Source organism: Panulirus ornatus, chromosome 15 (assembly GCF_036320965.1).
Source record: "Panulirus ornatus isolate Po-2019 chromosome 15, ASM3632096v1, whole genome shotgun sequence".
NCBI classification, from domain to species: domain Eukaryota; kingdom Metazoa; phylum Arthropoda; class Malacostraca; order Decapoda; family Palinuridae; genus Panulirus; species Panulirus ornatus.
Genome location: NC_092238.1, coordinates 4,989,952 through 5,007,995, shown reverse-complemented (window position 1 = coordinate 5,007,995; position 18,044 = coordinate 4,989,952). Strand labels below are relative to the sequence as shown.

The following is an 18,044-nucleotide window of genomic DNA, read 5'->3' as shown; positions in this document are numbered from 1 at the left end:
CAACAAAAAATGCATGTAATAAGTCAGGGTATTTTTTTTTCTTTTTTTTCACCACAATATTTTCAAAGCAGAAATTGAATATAATGAAAGGATGTTTTACCATTGATGATAAACTATACAACATACATTCTATCATGCTTTCCTCATGCCGACAGATAGCGAATTATCATGAAATATATTAATCAAATGATCATTTCAAAGCTTGGTTTTGGTACTAAAGGTTCCTAAGATATGTATATACATATCCTAGCCTAAGCCAGGTACCTATCTTATCGACCAACCCCTTGGGGTGGATGAACAGCTAGATTGACTGTGGACCGACTGCCGTAACCAGGATTCGAACTTCTGCGCTCGACCCTAGGCAGTCCGTGAATGCGTCATGGTCAGGAACGATAACCGCTTTATATATGATTAATATATATCATATTTTGCGTGGTGAAGGATATCCTAGAATGAAAATGCTGTCTGGGGGCCATTAAAACTTTAAATCAAGTATTGAAATCATTTTTATTCTTGATAATACTTCATACTAAGGGTTGTCTGTTAGCTCTGGAAGATATGATAGAGAACTTTAGGTTATAATCTAAGTAGAAAAGTCTTTCATTACTTTACATTACAGTTTTTAAACAAGTTCTTTAGCCTGAAAAATATATACTTTGCACCATTCCCTCCATTTTTTGCCTTTTCTTCTTCAGAAATAACATTGGCTGTAAGACATCAATATAAGTCATATTTCTAAATGTTTTGTAACATCGTTGATTAAGAGCGTTTTGGGGGGAAACATTAAGTCTTAGAATATTATAGTGAAATGATTGGGCGTCTATTTCATTGTGATCTGCTTCATCCCATTCGCTGTCTGTCATATGAAGTAATTATCATAGATCATATTAAGTTAGCAATAGAGGTAAAAATCCATTATATCATGTTATATCTTAATATGTTGTGGGGAGGGGATATGGCCTGAAAAATACTCTAAACTATTACCCGCAATTTTTGTCGTTTTTCTTGTAAAAAGAATTCCTTCAAAATCTCAGTGTACTCCATACTTTTCATACTGAATTAGATTTTGTAGTTGTAATGTTGTTTTGTGACCATTAATTCCTGAAATCAAGCTTTGAAATTATTGTGTTTGATATATTCCTTAACAACACACTTCACATCATTCGCTATATGTCAGCCATAGAAAGCATCCATCATAGGATATTACACGTTATTTTTGAAGGTTAGGAAGCCTTTGATTGTGTTACGTGCCCATTTTCAAGCAAAATTTCTTTGGCATAGAAAAAAGAACCATTTTACTTCCATTTTTTGTCATTTTTCATCCTAAATAGAATATATGTGCTTTAATACATTCATTATTAGTTTGTGGCCAGTAAGTTCTGAAATCTAGCTGTGAAATGATTACGTATCATAATTTATATATCGCATCATTCACCGTGTGTCCCCCTCAGTAATGATTATATAATACATCAGATGAACATTTGAGGTTAAAAAGCATTTCATTATAATCCAGTTCTGTAAAAAAAAAAAAAAAAGTTTTTTTTTGGACTGAAGAATAACCTGAATTATTTTTTGCAGTGATAGTTTAAAGCAAAGAGAGATTTGTTCAGAGTATCTTATATTTACTATAATAATTCGCCTTATATTATTCAACCTAGGAAACATCAGAGAATATTTTTTTTTTTTTGCCTTTCATTTAATACAAAGATGCTTTTCAGCAATATATGTTCCAATTATGGTCGTTTTTCTTCAAAAACTAAATTTTCTTTTAAATCCCAGTATATGTCTTACTTTTGATGCTGAATAAGATTTTGGGGTCGAAATTTGACTTTAATCAGGCTTTGATATACTTACTACATGTTTTCTGTTTTCTTAATGATTCGCTTCATATTACTCACTATCTATCGGACCTGGAAGAATTGTAGAACATTTTTGGTTATTCTTTAAAGTGAAAAAGCCATTCATTTACTTATATTTCATTGTTAAGGCAAAATGTTTTTGATCTAAAAGATACCCCGCAATTCAATCGTTTTTTCTTCCAAAATTTGCTTGAAAATCTGAGTATACGTCAAGCTTTTCATGCTGGATAAGATTCTGGAGTCGAAGTAGCATTTTAGGAAAATTAAGTCCGGAAATCAAGCTTTCAAGTAATTTCAAGTATATTACGTTATATAATTCACTTTATATTAATGCCTATTCGTTTGCCTTAGGAAGCATTATAGATTATTTTCGGTTATCATATTGTTAAGAGGCCTTTCATTATGCTTTGCTTTTGAAACAAAACTTTTGTGTAGACAAAATAAAATAACCTGCATATCTCTTCGGAAAAAAGATTCGCTTGGAAATCTCCGTTTGGGTCGTTTCCTTTAGTGTGGATAAGATTTTGGGATCAAAATGCTGTTTTGGGACCACTGGGTCCTGAAAATAACCTTTGAATTAATTACTTATCTAATGATTGTCATACACCACATGCGGTATATTTCGTCCTAAAAAAGTAGTATATAATATTTTACAATTTAAGATAAAGGAGCATTTCATGAGGTAATCTTCCAATTCTATAGCAAAAAGGTTTTTGGCCTAAAAAAAATTGCACGACTATTACCTGCAATTTTTGACCTATTTGTTGAAAAACTAGATTTGCTTAAAGATTTCAGTATACGTCACACTTTCCATGCTGCATTATGATTCTGGCATCGAAATTATTTTTTGAAATACATTCAGTGCTGAAATCAGTCTTTGAAATAATCATATATTTCACATATTTCATAATAATTCCCTTCATATCATCCGCTATCTGTCGGCCTAAGGATGAAATATCAAAATATTTTCAGTTATCATCTACATATTTTCACTGTCATATTCTATTTTAGAGACTAAATCAAAATTATTTGAAAATACATTGAAATATCAACTCCATTTCTTTTTTATTTTTTGTCGTTTCTCCTCAGAACGATAGTTTTGTTTTATACTCTCAACATGCACCATGGTTTTTGTTCGTGGTTCATGACATTTTTAAGCGAAAATATCATTTTGAGATCATTAAATCCTGAAATTAAGCTTTGAAGTATTTACTTGTTCAATATCATTCATAACAATTAATCTTATACTTTGTGCCATCTGTCAGGTCGAGAAAGCATCATAGAAGCATTTCATTACATTTCAATTATTAGGGAAAAGTTCTTTAGCATAGAAAAAAATTAAGCACCTCCTCCATTAGTTTTTCCCCCCTTCAAGACATACATTTGCCATAAAATATGAATATAACTAATGCTTCTTACAATGAACATCATTCTGGATTTGGGGTTTTGGTAAAAAAAAAAAAAAAACGTTAAAATGTATTTCATTATGATATACCACAGGTTTTGTGGCCTCCAAAATACCTAGAATTCTTTTACCTGTAATCACATCTATATATATATATATATATATATATATATATATATATATATATATATATATATATATATATATATATATTAGAAAGCACTATGATATTTCAGATTATCATTTAAGGCAAAGAACCTTTCATCGTTTTCCACTCCAGTTTTGAAGCAACAGTTTTTAGCGTAAAAAGAAATAGATAAAGTCCATTTTCTGGTCGTTTTTCTTAAAAAAAAAAAAAAAGGAACAGTTGCAGTGAAATATCAATGTTTATCGAGTTTTTCATAGTTAATGACATTCGGGGGTCGAAGTCATTTTCTTCTTATGCGATGGAGGTCCCATTCACGAACAAAAGTCCACATCAGGGCTGGGCTTCAGTTGAAATATAAATATGTTAATGAAAGGGAAAGTATCTACTACTTTTGAAGGAAAGGGAAAGTATCTACTACTTTTGAAGGAAAGGGAAAGTATCTACTACTTTTGAAGGAAAGGGAAAGTATTTACTACTTTTGAAGACGTGAAAACCCTGTCTTTTAAAAAGTGGCAGGTCATAGTTATAGGAAGGCATGAGAGCTACCAGTAAGATGTTCCAAAGTTTCGAGGTGTAAGGTAAGAAACAGTTATCAAAACGGCCTACTTTCGAGTTGCACACAGCAATCATGATACGTAGCAGCTTGCCGAGTATTGTGAAAGCTATTGTGGAAGTAATACCTGTAGAAGAGGGAGAGTGAACCAACATTTTGGTGTACTGCAAGCAAATTTTGAACTTAGCTTGAGAGAGCTGATAATTCGAACAGCAGAGCTAAAACCTCCCTAGATGTGAGAGCAGTACTCCGTACAAGAAGGAATCAAACCCTTGTATTAATGGAGCAACTGCTTTTCTTTTTTTTTTTAGTTAGATGTGACGGCACGGGCAGCTGAGGCCCCAATCAAGGCCATCCCATTAACATTATATATACCCAAGCCTGAGCCAGGTACCCATTCTATCAAATCAATCGTAAGGGTGGATGAACAGCTGGGCTGACTGTGGACTGAGCCGTAACCAGCATTCGAACCTATGCGCTCGACCCCAGGCGGCCCGTGAATGCGTCTCGGCCAGGAACGTTAACCGATACACCAAGGGAGGAAAAGAAATTTTGACATCTAAATAGGACTCCCAGTTTCTTAGGGGCAGACTCAGCTATCTCCGTAATATGGGGTTCCCACGACAGTTTCTATGTTACAGTTTTGCGACCATTAAGTCCTGATACTTAGATGTAAATGATTACATTTCATCATAGTTTGCGTCATACAATATGCTGTCTGATGTTCTAAGTGATGAGCTATCACCTGCAATTATAGTCGCTTTTCTTATATATATATATATATATATATATATATATATATATATATATATATATATATATATATATATATATATATATATATAATAACTCGCTTCATATCATTCGCTGTATGTCGGCCTTAAAAAGAATTATAGAATATTTTTGCTTATCATTTAAGGTATAGAAACTTTTCATTGAGTTACATCACAATTTTCAAACAAAAATTTTCCGTCCAGAAAAATAATCCTGCAAATTTAGTCTTCTTCAAAAGCTAGATTTCTGTTAGGACCGAGTCCTGCAGGCAGGCTTTCTATTTGAAAGTCTGCCTTCAGGACTTGGTCCTAAAAGAAATGCATGTTTCACAAATTTCATAACAATAAGTATCGTATCAGTCCCCATCATTTGGTCTTGGCAAGCTTTTTTGAATGAGTAAGTTTGCTGGAAAATCTCAGCTTAGGTCTTATTTTCATGGTGGTAGGTCACATGGTGAACAACATTCTTGGACCAAAATGTTCTTTTGGGGGGGGATTCAGTCCTGAAATTAAGCTTTGAAAAAAAAAAAAAGACACTTTTATTATAGCATCCATGCATCTCATTATGCGCTGTCAGTCGGCCCAGTGAAACGTAATGGAATAATTCAGGTCATTGTTTAAGACAAAGAAGTCTTTTATTAGGTAATATTCCAATTTTGAAGCAAAAAGGGTCTTGGCCTATGATATATCCTGAACCTACAAGTTTTGTCTTGCTTTACTGAAAAAATAAATAATTTGCTTGAAGATTTTAGCATTCATACTTTTCGTGCTGAAATCAAGCTTTGAAATTATCAAGTATCTAATATGTTGAGGAATGTGTGGAAAGGAGGTCATTACATGGGAGGGTGAAAATTTGCATATTTGAAGTTATATTAGTCCCATCGATGGCATATGGATGCGAAGCATGAGTTATGGACAAAAATGTGTGAAGAATGGATGTGTTAGAAATGAATCGTTTAGAGACAATATGTGGTGCGAGTAGGGTAAAAGAGAGGTGTGGTAATAAGGAGAGTATGGTTGAGAGAGCTGAAGAGGGTGTGCTGAAATATTTTTGGACATATGGAGAGAATAGGTGAGAAGAGGTTGACAAAGAGTGTATGTTTGTCAGAAGTGGAGGGGACAAGGAGAAGGGTGAGAACAAAGGAGATGGAAGGACGAAGTGAAAAAGATTTTGAGTGCCTGGGCCTTAAACATGTAGGAGGGTGAAAGGGCCTGCACGGGATAGAGTGAACTGGAGAGATGTAGTATATATGGGGCGACTTTCTGTCAAATGACTGAAACAAGACGTATAAAGCAGCTGGGAAAAACCATGGAAAGGTATGATAGGGGGTGCTTGACGGACAGAGAATGGATGTGGGCGAATTAGGCCTTTTCTTCGTCTCAGGACATGCAGTGAATATCATTCTGATGCCAAAATGTTTCGGGACCATTGTGTTCTATAATTAGGCTTTAAGATAGTCATATACTTGACATCTATAACGTTTCGGTTCACGTTATGCGCTATCTATCGACCCTTCGAAGCATGGTAGAGTATCATAGGTTATTATTTAGGGTAAAGAAGCTTTTAATTAAGTTATTTTCCAGTTTTCAATATTTTTTTCTTGAGAAACGTGCAATTTTAATCGTTTTTCTGCAGAATGTAGATGTTTTAAAATCTCAGTGTAATATACTAGTAACATTAATTACTGAAATCAAGCTTTGAACTAATTACATCTTTGATATATTCAATACACCTTGCTTTGATTTGCAATAGGTCATTTTTCAGGCTATCGCTTTAAAAAGCATATCCTTAAGTCGTATCGTTAAGTTGTATTCCAAAGAGTGCTTTTGGCTTGAAAAACGCCCTGCAATTTTGTCGTTTTTCTTCATATACTATATTTGCTTAAAAATCTTAGGATATGTTATTCTTTTCATACTAAATAAGTCCTGAAATCAAGCTTCGAATTGATTTCATATCTAACACATCGCATGATAACTCGCTTCCTATTAACTGATATGTCCATTTATCATATAAGGTAAAGGAATCTCATTAAATTACATTTCATTCTTAAAATTATACTGCATCTTTGTCATTTTTCTTAGAATACATATGCTTTAAAATCTCAGCTTAAATCATAATTTTCACGGCAAATAACATTTTGAGGACGAAATATTTCTGGGACTACTAAGACCAGAAATTAAGCTATGAAATAATTATCTGTTTGATAACATCCTAAGAGGAGGTTTTATAGGGATGGAATTTGTAATCGTAATACACATACGACTGGATGCTTGATTTACTACATTGTGTAGACGTTCTTGACTGAAGACTCAGCTCCCAGCAGAACAGAACATCTTAAAGTCATCTCCAGACGGACTGCAGGAGGCGTCTGCCTCCGTTATAATTTATGATGCAACAGAAGAACCTGATCTTGTTTCATGATGCAATCACTGGCTCATGCCATCACCAGCGTCTAGTGGGCACACAGCTAACGTTATGCTGTGCAGCATCGTTATTCATTCATATCGATTTGTCGATTTTATTGGCAATTGTATTTCTTTTTTACATTAACGTAAAATGGATTTATGAGATCCGTGGTCTGATTGACCCCTATTTTGGTAATATTCCGTCTCAGAGTAATTGTTCAACTAAAACCACCTTTTATCTACTTTTGTGTTTAAAAGGCTGATTGCAAATTACCATATATACCATAGATAGGTTTAAGAGTAAATTTCATAAATATTCAACTTCAAATCCACGACAGACATTATTTACGCCCCTTTAAGTTACATGAAAAGTTTACATGACTTTCTCCTTTAAGCATCTATATATCTTTTTATTCTCAAGACACTAAATCATGAATTCCAAATGTCATCCACTATCTACAAGCATTTGGTAAGTACTCATATGGTGTCTTTCTGTTCGAATTCCTTTGTGTTCCCTCGTGCTGATTGTCATCTTGGATTTTGGTTGGGACCACATGGCTGTTGCCAGGGGCACTTATTTCCAACTTTTGCAGCGTCCTCTTTCTTCTTAAGGCATAATTCTTAAGTGTCTTATTCTTCTGAGTCTTCCTGCCGGGTGGCTTCAGCGCCTCAGACTGCTTAGTCATAAATTTTCAAGGTTTAACTAGATTTTTCCAGATTGGTAAGTCTTCGTGTCGGTTACGCCTATTCTCCTTGGATATATAAGCCTGACTTCCTCCTAATCAATGCTTCGTGAACGACCATGACGATTGGAAATGAAAGAAACCCTCGACCGATTACCAATCATGTGAAACTTAAGCATCTTAAGATGCAAATCCGATTCTTGGCTGGTAAGATTGAGTTATCCCATATTTGAAAAGAAAACGGTTACTCACTGGCAGTGGTGCCAAATGAGAAAAATACTCGCATTCTTTTCATCTTAAAGTAATCCCCCAAAGAAGAATTGTAGGTATAAGGTCGATATGGTAGCTGCAAAATTAAATAGATAAACACGTTATGTAATAAGTAGGTGGTGTATTCTTCCGGGAAATTATAAACATCTTTGAGAATTACAGTAGGAAATACCCATCCAATTTGGTAGTGTTGTTGAGATGGCAGAGACGTAAACAAACAGGTCGAGTGAAGGCTTCATTTCTACAACCAGTTTTAAGGCCGCCCAGTTACACTCTCTCCATCTCCTTATACGGTAATGCCAGTTCGGAATATACCAAGTTAATAAGTGTTGTCGATTTATTGCATCCGACTGAGTTATGTCTGTTTAAAGAGGTGAAACACCCAATGCAGGAATAAGTGAAGGCGCGTCCCGCAGAAACTCTTTCTATTTGCGAATTTTGCCTATGATTTAGACGTGCCAGCATGATTAACGGGTGATCGAGAGGAATATGCGAATTTTATAGAAACTCACTTCACCCACTCCACTGGCATTGTCCTTTTATTACTGACCCTAAGCTACGGTAAGATGAATTTTGCATCAAAATGTATACCTTGGGAGAGAGTGCTCAGCGTGAACTGATCAAATTTCATGCCGTAGGGATTGTACAAGGACAACACAATTGTTGGCAAAGTTCATTAGCCTAAATGTTTTCCTTCTTTTACTGGTAAGAGGAAAATAGATATTAAAGGCCGGTTCGATATTTTTGCCGTAGGAGAGGTACTACCGTAATGTTCGCCATGGTTTACAAATGGCAAAGATTTGAGTTTACCAGGTTTTCATGGTTGATGCTCACATAGTTGGTTTATATGGGAACAGAAATACTTCTCATTATATGGTGTCACTTTGTGATGAACTGTTCATATCGTCCATTGTATAATAGCTACCTAGTTGTCATGGTGGATCAGATGTATTTTGCCGACTGCTTTAGTGTATATGTAGCATTGTTTTGTTTTCTCTTGCTCCATTTCTCTTGTTATATTGAAGTAGATTAGGTTCAGGGGGTTCGGGGTTAGGTAACATTGATTTATTTGAGTTTTTTTAATTGAACACTTTGCTTAGACTTCAAGATGGTGACAGGTATGAGACTTCTGATGACCTAGGTGGATTTAATGCAAAGCTGTTATAATTCTTTCTTTTCAATTGACAGAATTGGTATGTTTGAATCTCACTGTTTGCATATACCATTCTTTTGTAAGTAAAGTCAACAAATCCAGGAATAAGGTGGAAGTAAAGGAAATTTAACAAGTCAGCAGAATGCTGTTTGACTCACTGGTGCCGATTGTTAACAAGATAAGCAGTGAGTATCAGTTTTGAAGTACATTAACGTATTGTATCTTCTTACATGTAACTTTTCTGATGAACAGTTTTGATTTTTAAGTACTTTTGCAAAACAAAATAATCTTATACTTGTTTTATATAGTGGCTTTAATTTGTAGCTGTACCCTCTGTCACTCTGTTTTGATTAGATATTTACGAGAAAAATTGTTAGACATCTTTGTTTACAAGTCCTTGTTTTTGGTACACTTCCTTCAAATCTACCCCATATTTCGAAGCTTTTCTGTTGTCAGGTTTAAGCATTCTTTATATGCCAGATCTTTTAAGTCAGGCTATACCTTTGCTGTTCATTGGACTTCTTTCAAGTGTGTATTTCAGCACAGCAACCTTGATGGTATTGCATAGATTGTGGTTTTTGTCATTGATATTTTATGTAGTGCTAAGAACATTGAATTTGCCTTTGCTACTGTCGTAGAAATATTAATCATTTTCTTAAGGCATGATGATTAAAACCAAATATAGGCTTGTGAATTACTGCTGTCTTTCAAACTCTAGGTTCCATATAGTAATGTCAACTGTTGCTGCAAGTAAGCCAAGAGCCAACTTGCCTATCTAGTGGAGTTTTAGGCTGGTTTAGTTAGGCAGCATACTTATTGATTAGTTGAACTTGAGGGAAATCTGAAGTTTGGCCACAGTAAGGTCTAAGGATTCCACAAGGTCATTAGTTTAGCTGGACTTTGGCTTTTGGTTGCTTGGGAAATTTGTCAGAAGTAATTAGGGTTCTGAACCATTACAGTTAGTCCTTGGGATTTTGATAAGTAATAGAAAGTGTTATTTCTTGCCATGATTATAAAAAGTTGAAGTTTCTTTTCATATTTTTTTCAAACTTGATTGTCATTTCCCACATTTACGAGGTAGCACCAGGAACAGATGAAGAAGGGTTGCATTCACTCAACCTATTATGTGTAATGGACTAAAATCATAGCATTAGAGTATTACTGATTAATACATTAATTTATTAGTAATCGTGTAATTTATATCTTTGAAGTATTTATTTTTTACATGACACAGGCATAACTTTTCCCAGTCATGGCAGTTTCAGGTTGAAAGGAATATTGGATAAGAAAATAGAAAAGGTTGATATATATCATTTTAGCTCTGCTATTAGCTATGAATATAGTGATTTTGTGCTGCAGTGCTAGTGTAGTGTTAGGAGAATGCAGGAACTGATACAAGGATATGATTTAGAGCATTACATTAAAGCAAACAATAATGAATGTGGCAATAGTAAGGATTATGTATTTTGGGGAAATGGAGTGTTATTGTAAAGGTAGGTAATACATTTCTGAAAAAAGATGTGCAATGAAAACCTAAACTATTAGCTGAAATGATGGCAAAAATACACCTATGTTGAATTTGTATGCTGCTGGGGATTTCGTGGTCAGTTGCTTTGCTGTCTCAATGTTTATATCTGGTGCCATAATCTTGGTGCTCAGATATGAGTGTAGTGTGTATTTGATTAGAATATTGAACATCAAGATAAATCATGATGACAGGAAGGGTAAGTGAGGTTGTCATAGGTTTTGCTTTTGTTTTTACATGTATTACTGACTTTTACTTTAATTAACCCCACATTTTCCCTGATCTACTTGCTGACACCTTATTTAACATTGTTCAATAAAATATAATGCCTCTTTTTAACATTCAGTAAAACTTAATGTTCTGGGTCATGCTTTGCAACTCTTATAGCATTCTCCAAACACTACACTAGCGCTGCATAACAAAATTTCTCTGTATCCAAAGTTGATAGTGATGCAGAGTCAAATTATGTGAAAGAAATGGAATTGTTGATATTGTTTTTTTTATTTTGCTTTGTTGCTGTTAGCGAGGTAGCGCAAGGAAACAGACGAAAGAATGGCCCAACCCACCCACATACATATGTATATACATACACGTCCACACACGCAAATATACATACCTATACATCTCAATGTACACATATATATACACACACAGACATATACATATATACACATGAACATAATTCATACTGTCTGCCTTTATTCATTCCCATCGCCACCTCGCCACTCATGGAATAACAACCCCCTCCCCCCTCATGTGAGAGAGGTAGCGCTAGGAAAAGACAACAAAGGCCCCATTTGTTCACACTCAGTCTCTAGCTGTCATGTAATAATGCACCGAAACCACAGCTCCCTTTCCACATCCAGGCCCCACAGAACTTTCCATGGTTTACCCCAGACGCTTCACATGCCCTGGTTTAGTCCATTGACAGCACGTCGACCCCAGTATACCACATCATTCCAATTTACTCTATTCCTTGCACGCCTTTCACCCTCCTGCATGTTTAGGCCCCAATCACTCAAAATCTTTTTCACTCCATCTTTCCACCTCCAATTTGGTCTCCCACTTCTCCTCGTTCCCTCCACCTCTGGCACATATATCCTCTCGGTCAGTCTTTCCTCACTCATTCTCTCCATGCGACCAAACCATTTCAAAACACCCTCTTCTGCTCTCTCAACCACACTCTTTTTATTTCCACACATCTCTCTTACCCTTACATTACTTACTCGATCAAACCACCTCACATCACACATTGTCCTCAAACATCTCATTTCCAGCACATCCACCCTCCTATGCACAACTCTATCCATAGCCCACGCTTCGCAACCATACAACATTGTTGGAACCACTATTCCTTCAAACATACCCATTTTTGCTTTCCGAGATAATGTTTTCGACTTCCAAACATTCTTTAAGGCTCCCAGAATTTTTACCCCTTCCCCCACCCTGTGATTCACTTCCGCTTCCGTGGTTTCATTTGCTGCCAGATCCACTCCAAGATATCTAAAACACTTCACTTCCTCCAGTTTTTCTCCATTCAAACTTACCTCCTAATTAACTCGATCCTCAACCTTACTGTACCTAATAACCTTGCTCTTATTCACATTTACTCTTAACTTTCTTCTTTCACACACTTTACCAAACTCAGTCACCAGCTTCTGCAGTTTCTCACATGAATCGGCCACCAGCGCTATATCATCAGCGAACAACAACTGACTCACTTCCCAAGCTCTCTCATCCACAACAGACTGCATACTTGCCCCTCTTTCAAAGACTCTTGCATTCCCTCCCTGACAGCCCCATCCATAAACAAATTAAACAACCATGGAGACATCACACACCCCTGCCGCAAACCTACATTCACTGAGAACCAATCACTTTCCTCTCTTCCTACACGTACACATGCCTTACATCCTCGATAAAAACTTTTCACTGCTTCTAACAACTTGCCTCCCACACCATATATTCTTAATACCTTCAACAGAGCATCTCTATCAACTCTATCATATGCCTTCTCCAGATCCATAAATGCTACATACAAATCCATTTGCTTTTCTAAGTATTTCTCACATACATTCTTCAAAGCAAACACCTGATCCACACATCCTCTACCACTTCTAAAACCACACTGCTCTTCCCCAATCTGATGCTCTGTACATGCCTTCACCCTCTCAATCAATACCCTCCCATATAATATACCAGGAATACTCAACAAACTTATACCTTTGTAATTTGAGCACTCACTCTTATCCCCTTTGCCTTTGTACAGTGGCACTATGCAAGCATTCCGCCAATCCTCAGGCACCTCACCATGAATCATACATACATTAAATAACCTTACCAACCAGTCAACAATACAGTCACCCCCTTTTTTAATGAATTCCACTGCAATACCATCCAAACCTGCTGCCTTGCCGGCTTTCATCTTCTGCATTTTACTACGTCTTCTCTGTTTACCAAATCATTTTCCCTAACCCTCTCACTTCACACCACCTCGACCAAAACACCCTATATCTGCCACTCTATCATCAAACACATTCGACAAACCTTCAAAATACTCACTCCATCTCCTTCTCACATCACCACTACTTATCACCTCCCCATTTGCCCCCTTCACTGAAGTTCCCATATGCTCCCTTGTCTTGTTGATATTGTTATAGAACCCTAAAGGTCCCTTTTCTAGGGGCTCTTGCAGCCCCAATTCTGAGCCACTCCCAGTAGCAGGGACAAGTTGGACTTCTCTGAAGTGAGAACCTTTTTGATGAGACTGTATTCTTTTTTATCAGCGGACAGTGAAACAGCCTCGCCGGATGTGACATAATTTTTGTTGTAAATGCAGGCAGACTCTGTCAGGAAAGGAATGAAGAAATCAATCAGAACCTGTTAGATAAACCTTTGTAGGGCTGACTCTTAACTTTTAAACTGTCCAGTCAGTTAGATGACCAGAGTTTAGGTGAAGATGACATTGTAGGATGGATGCATTGCAATATTGAAACACTTTCAATGTTGGTGTTAGTATGGTTTTGCACCCCACAGAAGACAAACTTGAGGACAGTGATGTTAACAGTAAAGAACCATAGATCACCGTGGACTGTGGGAGAGTAATAACAGAAGAGTACATATATATAGTTCTTGGAGCAAATTTCTTTCATTATCCAGCAAAGAATAATGAATGTGTACTGTATCCAGGAAAAGTTCATCATAGAAAGACTAAACTTCAAACCCTTTAACCAGGAATAGTGGTTCCAAAAATGTTGTATGGTTGCAAGGTGTGGGCTATGGATAGAGTTGTGCACAGGAGGGTGGATGTGCTGGAAATGAGATGTTTGAGGACAGTATGTGGTGTGAGGTAGTTTGATCGAGTAAGTAATGTAAGGGTAAGAGAGATGTGTGGAAATAAAAAGAGTGTGATTGAGAGAGCAGAGGAGGGTGTTTTGAAATGGTTTGGTTACATGGAGAGAATGAGTGAGGAGAGATTGACAAAGAGGATATATGTGTCAGAGGTAGAGGGAATGAGAAGCAGGAAACCAAATTGGAGGTGGAAGGATGGAGTGAACGAGATTTTGAGTGATTGGGGCCTGAACGTACAGGAGGGTGAAAAGCATGCAAGGAATAGAGTGAATAGGAACAACGTTGTATACCAGGGTCGATGTGCTGTCTGTGGATTGAACCAGGGCATGTGAAGCATCTGGGATAAACCATGGAAAGTTTTGTGGGGTCTGGATATGGAAAGGGAGCTGTGGTTTCGGTGCATTTCACATGACAGTGAGAGACTGAGTGTAAAAGAACGTGACCTCTTTTTTGTCTTTTCGTAGAGCTACCTTGTAGGGAGGAGGGGGTGCTCTTTCATGTGTGGCAGGGTGGTGACGGGAATAGATAAAGGCAACAAGTATGAATATGTACATGTGTATATATGTACATGTCTGTGTATATGTATATATATATATATATATGTTGAAATGTATAGGTATGTATATGTACGTGTGTGGGCATTTATGTATGTACATGTGTGTGTGGATGGGTTGGGCCATTCTTTCATCTGTTTCCTTGTGCTACCTCACTAATGATGGAGACGACAAGTAAGTGTTTTGAAATGGTTTGGTCACATGGAGAGAATGAGTGAGGAAAGATTGACCAAGAGGATATATGTGTCAGAGGTGGAGGGAATGAGGAGAAGTGGGAGACCAAATTGGAGGTGGAAAGATGGAGTGAAAAAGATTTTGGGTGATCCGGGCCTGAATATGCAGGAGGGTGAAAGGCATGCAAGGAATAGAGTGAATTGGAACGATGTGGTATACCGGGGTCAACATGCTTTCAATGGATTGAACCAGGGCTGTGAAGCGTGTGGGGTAAACCATGGAAAGTTGTGTGGGGCCTGGATGTGGAAAGGGAGCTGTGGTTTTGGTGCATTATTACATGACAGCTAGAGACTGAGTGTGAACGAATGGGGCCTTTGTTGTCTTTTCCTAGTGCTACCTCGCACACATGAGGGGGGAGGGGGTTGTTATTCCATGTGTGGCAGGTTGATGTGAATGAATAAAGGCAGACAATATGCATTATGTACATGTGTATATATGTATATGTCTGTGTGTGTATATGCATATATATATACATTGAGATGTATAGGTATATATTTTTGCGTGTGTGGACATTTATGTATATACATGTTTATGTGGGTGGGTTGGGCCATTCTTTCGTCTGTTTCCGTGCGCTACCTCGCTAATATAGGAGACAGCGACAAAGCAAAATAAATAGATAAATAAATATATATATATATATATATATATATATATATGGGTAGAACTGAAAGTTGATGGAGAGAGATGGGTGATTATTGGTGCATATGCACCTGGGCATGAGAAGAAAGATCATGAGAGGCAAGTGTTTTGGGAGCAGCTGAATGAGTGTGTTAGTGGTTTTGATGCTCGAGACCGGGTTATAGTGATGGGTGATTTGAATGCAAAGGTGAGTAATGTGGTAGTTGAGGGAATAATTGGTATAAATGGGGTGTTCAGTGTTGTACATGGAAATGGTGAAGAGCTTGTAGATTTGTGTGCTGAAAAAGGACTGGTGATTGGGAATACCTGGTTTAAAAAGCGAGATATACATAAGTATACGTATGTAAGTAGGAGAGATGGCCAGAGAGCATTATTAGATTACGTGTTAATTGACAGGCACGCGAGAGAGACTTTTGGATGTTAATGTGCTGAGAGGTGCAACTGGAGGGATGTCTGATCATTATCTTGTGGAGGCTAAGGTGAAGATTTGATGGGTTTGGGTTTTCAGAAAAGAAGAGTGAATGTTGGGGTGAAGAGGGTTGTGAGAGTAAGTGAGCTTGGGAAGGAGACTTGTGTGAGGAAGTACCAGGAGAGACTGAGTACAGAATGGAAAAAGGTGAGAACAATGGAAGTAAGGGGAGTGGGGGAGGAATGGGATGTATTTAGGGAATCAGTGATGGATTGCACAAAAGATGCTTGTGGCATGAGAAGAGTGGGAGGTGGGTTGGTTAGAAAGGGTAGTGAGTGGTGGGATGAAGAAGTAAGATTATTAGTGAAAGAGAAGAGAGAGGCATTTGGACGATTTTTGCAGGGAAAAAATGCAATTGAGTGGGAGATGTATAAAAGAAAGAGACAGGAGGTCAAGAGAAGGGTGCAAGAGGTGAAAAAGAGGGCAGATGAGAGTTGGGGTGAGAGAGTATCATTAAATTTTAGGGAGAATAAAAAGATGTTTTGGAAGGAGGTAAATTAAGTGCATAAGACAAGGGAGCAAATGGGAACTTCAGTGAAGGGCGCAAATGGGGAGGTGATAACAAGTAGTGGTGATGTGAGGAGATGGAGTGAGTATTTTGAAGGTTTGTTGAATGTGTTTGATGATAGCGTGGCAGATGTAGGGTGTTTTGGTCAAGGTGGTGTGCAAAGTGTGAGGGTTGGGGAAAATGATTTGGTAAACAGAGAAGAGGTAGTAAAAGCTTTGCGGAAGATGAAAGGCGGCAAGGCAGCAGGTTTGGATGGTATTGCAGTGGAATCTATTAAAAAAGGGGGTGACTGTATTATTGACTGGTTGGTAAGGTTATTTAATGTATGTATGACTCATGGTGAGGTGCCTGAGGATTGGCGGAATGCGTGCATAGTGCCATTGTACAAAGGCAAAGGGGATAAGAGTGAGTGCTCAAATTTCAGAGGTATAAGTTTGTTGAGTATTCCTGGTAAATTATATGGGAGGGTATTGATTGAGAGGGTGAAGGCATGTACAGAGCATCAGATTGGGGAAGAGCAGTGTGGTTTCAGAAGTGGTAGAGGATGTGTGGATCAGGTGTTTGCTTGGAAGAATGTATGTGAGAAATACTTAGAAAAGCAAATGGATTTGTTTGTAGCATTTATGTATCTGGAGAAGGCGTATGATAGAGTTGATAGAGATGCTCTGTGGAAGGTATTAAGAATATATGGTGTGGGAGGCAAGTTGTTAGAAGCAGTGAAAAGTTTTTATCGAGGATGTAAGGCATGTGTACGTGTAGGAAGAGAGGAAAGTGATTGGTTCTCAGTGAATGTAGGTTTGCGGCAAGGGGTGTGTGATGTCTCCATGGTTGTTTAATTTGTTTATGGATGGGGTTGTTAGGGAGGTGAATGCAAGAGTTTTGGAAAGAGGGGCAAGTATGAAGTCTGTTGGGGATGAGAGAGCTTGGGAAGTGAGTCAGTTGTTGTTCGCTGATGATACAGCGCTGGTGGCTGATTCATGTGAGAAACTGCAGAAGCTGGTGACTGAGTTTGGTAAAGTGTGTGAAAGAAGAAAGTTAAGAGTAAATGTGAATAAAAGCAAGGTTATTAGGTACAGTAGGGTTGAGGGTCTAGTCAATTGGGAGGTAAGTTTGAATGGAGAAAAACTGGAGGAAGTAAAGTGTTTTAGATATCTGGGAGTGGATCTGGCAGCGGATGGAACCATGGAAGCGGAAGTGGATCATAGGGTGGGGGAGGTGGCGAAAATCCTGGGAGCCTTGAAGAATGTGTGGAAGTCGAGAACATTATCTCGGAAAGCAAAAATGGGTATGTTTGAAGGAATAGTGGTTCCAACAATGTTGTATGGTTGCGAGGCGTGGGCTATGGATAGAGTTGTGCGCAGGAGGGTGGATGTGCTGGAAATGAGATGTTTGAGGACAATGTGTGGTGTGAGGTGGTTTGATCGAGTAAGTAACGTAAGGGTAAGAGAGATGTGTGGAAATAAAAAGAGCGTGGTTGAAAGAGCAGAAGAGGGTGTTTTGAAATGGTTTGGGCA

General features: G+C 37.6%; 1 protein-coding gene across 5 annotated transcripts in view; it reads left to right on the top strand.

The window, feature by feature from the left end:
• LOC139753708 (chaperone protein DnaJ-like) overlaps window positions 1-18,044 on the top strand; it is a 294,700-nt gene that overhangs the window by 252,661 nt on the left and 23,995 nt on the right. The window contains exon 1 of one of the 5 annotated variants that reach the window (XM_071670434.1): window positions 8,260-8,390. The exons of 3 other annotated variants lie outside the window; for them this stretch is intronic. The gene's annotated coding sequence lies outside the window, so the exon portion shown is untranslated. Of the gene's footprint in view, window positions 1-8,259; window positions 8,391-8,453; window positions 8,659-18,044 lie in introns of those variants that run through there. One more of the 5 variants, XM_071670436.1, reaches the window with a different exon arrangement.